Genomic DNA, 4817 nt, shown 5'->3' with positions numbered 1-4817 from the left:
AATAGCTGGGCGTGGTGGCGGGCACCTGTAATCCCAGCTGCTCGGGAGGCTGAGGCAGGAGAATCGTTTGAACTCGGGAGGCGGAGGTTGCAGTAAACTGAGACTGTGCCATTGCACTCCAGCCTGGGCAACAAGAGTGAAACTCTGTCTCAAAAAAAAAAAAAAAAGAAAAAAAAAGAAAAAGAAAAGAGGGCTATGATGATTTTCTAGCACTGCCCGGGATCAGGTGGAAAAGTTTAACTTGGGGGTCCAGAATTCATAACCCCACTTTTCTCTCAGTAAATGCATATGTCAAGCAGCTTTGTCAGTAAAAAGAGTGATATTCTGATTTCCCTGTGCCTTACTTCTGTGGTTATTCCCTCATTTGGGTCTAAACGTGGGTGAGACCACCCCAAAACCCAACAAACAATTTCTTATGGATGCTATGATTTAAATGACTCAGTTCCAACCAGTTTCTATATCTGTGTCATTCTGCTCAAGACATTAATTTCTGGCTTGGCTTGGATCTCCTGTTCATCCCTTGGCAATGGTGTAGAGGACCTTAATTGACAGTTCCCTCCAGACTACAGAGAATGGAAGAAGTAGTTTCCCAGAAGCAAATTGTGGCAGTTTCCAAAATAAGAAAGAGATACTGAGCAGGCAGAAACAACAGATGTCCTCTGCAGGGAACTATTGCAAAGGCCCAGGAGAAAGAAAATGCAGGCCTAGACTATGGAGGTAGAATTAATGGGACTTGACACCAGACCAGATGGGGATAAGAATGACTGAGTTGAGGGGCCAAGTGACTGGGGGGGATGATGGTGCCATTAGTATTCATCTCATTCATTCATTAGCTGATTCATTCAACATGCATTTAATGAGCATTTATTATGTGTCTAGTATTGTGCTAGATGCTGCTAAGGATCCAGTGGTAAATAATGAGGCCAGGGTTGGTCTAGGCACAGTGGCTCATGCCTGTAATTTCAACACTTTGGGAGGCCGAGGTGGGAGAATTGCCTGAGGCCAGGAGTTTGAGATCAGCCTGGGCAACGTGGCCTGGGCTTGAGCAGTGGGAGGTCCTGCCTGGGACTTTCACCCTTGAGGGACAGAAAGGAAGGGGCAGGGTCTGTTCTTGGCGGGGAGGTGAGAGTCCAGCAGCAGTGGGTGGACAATGACCAGTCATGTCTGTCCAAGTAGTCTTTTCCTGTACCATGTCTTTGGCTGTGTTCTTAGCCTAATTGCTTTTGGTTTCTACTCATGTTTGAAATTTGTGAGAACCCCAGAAAAAATTTAAAAAATTAGCCCAGTGTGGTGGTATGCACCTTTGGTTCTAGCTGATAGAGCAGGAGTATCACCATCTTGGACAAGCACTGTCATTTAAAAATTCACCTTAATCGAAAACCGTCTAAATCCAAAGAGCATCAGCCTAATGGCTTAGGTCAGCATGACCATAAACCACAAATAACATCTCCAACCAGAAACATTCCAAACTCCTCCTCAACCAGAGACATGCTAGCCCCAAAATAACCCCCCTCCAGCTGGGAAGATGCCAGCCCTGAATATAACCCCACACCTGCTGAAAAGATGTCAGCCTCAAGATAACCTCCCCTCTGCCCAGAACATTCCAATCCCGCCATAAACTTCTCCCCAACACATAAACATTCCAAGCTTGTAATAAGCCCCCTCACCCTAAAACCAATATATATCTCTGTAAGAGAAAACGCTCCTGACCGAAATTGGCCAGAAGCCCCTCTCAGGTTTTTTCTCTAAAATAAGCTTGTCTTTAAGGGGTTAAGTCACGTTTCGTGTTTCTTTCTTCTTTCTTAACTCTTACACTAGCTACTTGGGAGGCTGAAGTGTGGGAATCACTTGCTGCCAGGAGGTTGAGGCTGCCATAAACTATAATTAGCCCATTGTACTCCAGCCCAGGTGACAGAGCGAGACCCTGTCTCTAAAAACAAAACAAAAGCAAGGTTTCCACCTTTAGAAAACTCTCCACTTCGGGCTGGGCGCAGTGGCTCACACCTGTAATCCCAGCACTTTGGGAGGCCGAGGCGGGCAGATCACCTGAGGTCAGGAGTTTAAGACCAGCGTGGCCAGCATGGTGAAACCCTGTCTCTACTAAAAATACCAAAATTAGCCAGGTGTGGTGGCATGTGCCTGTAATCCCAGCTACTTAGGAGGCAGAGGCAGGAGAATCACTTGAACCTAGGAGGCAGAGGTTGTAGTGGGCTGAGACTGTGCCACTGCACTCTAGCCTGGGTGACAGAGCAAGATCCCATCTCAAAAAAAAAAAAAAAGAAAAGAAAAGAAAAGAAAACTCTCCACTTCTACAGAACTTGCAGTCAAGTGGGGGAAAAAAACAAAAAAAACAACAAATAAGACATTGACGGAGTCTGTGCTGGGAAAGGTACAGGCTTCAGTAACAGCACAATAGAGGAGCCCCCAGCTCAGATTTGAGGGGAAATGATGTGTAAGTGAGATGAAACCTTAAGAACAAGGAGGATTTGCTTAGGGAAGAGAGGGAAGAAGGGTATTCTAGACAAAGGGAATGGCATGTGCAAAGTCCTGGAGTTAAGAAAGGTTATAACAAGAGGTTGAGCGTGGTGGCTCATGCCTGTAATCTCAACACTTTGGGCGGCCGAGGTGGGCAGATCACCTGAGGTCAGGAGTTCAGGACCAGCCTGGCCAACATGGTGAAACCCCATCCCTACTAAAAATACAAAAATTAGCCAGGTATGGTGGCGAGCATCTGTAATCCCAGCTACTCGGGAGGCTGAGGCATGAGAATCACTTGAACCTGGGAGGCGGAGGTTTCAGTGAGCCAAGATCATGCCACTGCACTCCAGCCTGAGGGATAGAGCAAGACCCTGTCTCCAAAAAAAAAAAAGAAAGATTATAGAAAGTTGAGGGGAACTGTGATATTTGGCAGAGGAACACCCCTCTTGTGTTGTGGAAATCCTTCACTGCAAGGAACTTGGGGGAAAACAGAGCCACCCTGCAGAAGCTGAAAGGGCAGACTCTTTCCTGCCTTCTTGGCAACAGGGGAGTGAGCCCGTGACCAGGCTTGGCCAGTGGGATGTCCTGCCCAGGACTTTGACTCTTGAGGGAGAGAGAGGAAGGGGCAGGGCCTGTTCTTGGTGGGGAGGTAAGAGTCCAGCCTCAGTGGGTGGACCGTGGCCAGTGGTGGCTGTCCAGGTAGGCTTTTCCTGTGCCATGTCTTTGGCTGTGTTCTTAGCCTAATTACTTTTGGTTCCTACTCATGTTTGGAATTGGTGAAAACCTCACAGTATTCAATAAATTCCTTCACTGCTTAGGTTAGCCACCAAGACTTCTGTTTGGTACAGAGTTGAAAGAGGGTCAGTCTGGCTGGAGTTACAACTCAAGAGGGTAAGGAAAGAAAAAAGGGGGAGAGGAGACAGGGTCCTATGGGAAATTCTCTTGGGGGCTTTTGTGGGAGGCTTTGCTTTCCAGGAAAAAGAGATGCACAAGAAGAAAAACTCCCTTCCTGCCTGCCTCAGGGATGATGCAGCGCTTGAAATGTAGCAGCTATCTTGGGACCAGGAGGGGAGAGCTGCGAGACTCAGAGGGAAGCTGACCTAGGGTCTGACGTCACTGAGCTGCTGAATTAAGCAACTCAGATGTCACCTTCTTCCACACTTCTTGTGATGAGAGATAAACCCCTAATGTTCAAGCCGCATCTATGTCGGCATTCTGATACCCACTGCCCAAAGCACCTTATGTGACATGGCAAGTAACTTAACCCTGCTGGGCCTCAATTTCTCTTTGCAAAATCAGGATGCCGATACCCACTTCACAGGATCACAGTGAGTATCAGATTACATAATGGATGTAAAGTACTTAGCACGGTGCCCTACTCATGGTAAGCACTCAGTAAATGTTAACTATCACTACCTGCGTCAAAGACATAGAGGAGATGAGCTTGTTTTGTGGGAGGGTAGAGAGGAGAGGAGAATGACGACTAAAAGCTGGGAAGCCAACACTTGAGGGGAAAGGAGTCAGAGAATGACTAGAGACTAAAGAAGAAAACCTGAAATTTCATTCTACCCACCACATCCTTTTTTTTTTTTTTGAGACGGAGTCTCACTCTGTTGTCCAGGCTAGGGTGCAGTGGTGTGACCTTGGTTCACTGCAACCTCCGCCTCCCGGGTTCAAGCAATTCTCCTGCCTCAGCCTCCTGAATAGCTGGGATTACAGGTGCCTGCTACCATGCCTGGCTAATTTTTGTATTTTTAGTAGAGGTGGGATTTCACCATGTTGGCCAGGTTGGTCTTGAACTCCTGACCTCAGATGATCCCCCACCTTAGCCTCCCAAAGTGCTGGGATTACAGGCATGAGCCACCGTGCACGGCCACCACATTCTTTTTCTTTTTCTTTTCCCTTTTTTTTTTTGAGACAGAGTTTCACTCTGTTGCCCAGGCTGGAGTGCAGTGGCTCGATCTCAGCTCACTGCAACCTCTGCCTCCTGGGTTCAAGCGATTCTCCTGCCTTAGTCTCCCAAGTAGCTAGGATTACAGGTGCCCACCAACAGACTTGGCTAATTTTTATATTTTTAGTAGAGACGAGGTTTCACCATGTTGGCCAGGCTGGTCTTGAACTCCTGACTCAAGTGATCCACCCACCTCGGCCTCCCAAAGTGCTGGGATTACAAGCATGAGCCAATGCCCTCGGCCCATTCTATCAATTTTTATCTGCCCTGTAAGGCCTTTGTTGATCTTTCCTTCCTTCCCAAGCCTGGCCTTTGTCCCATCTCTTCACTTAACTGTGTTAAATGTGGGGTTCATGATATCAACTTGACAATCCCAGATTCTTTCATT

The sequence above is a fragment of the Pan troglodytes genome, chromosome 1, assembly GCF_028858775.2.
Source record: "Pan troglodytes isolate AG18354 chromosome 1, NHGRI_mPanTro3-v2.0_pri, whole genome shotgun sequence".
NCBI lineage: Eukaryota > Metazoa > Chordata > Mammalia > Primates > Hominidae > Pan > Pan troglodytes.
This window is presented reverse-complemented; position numbering follows the sequence as displayed.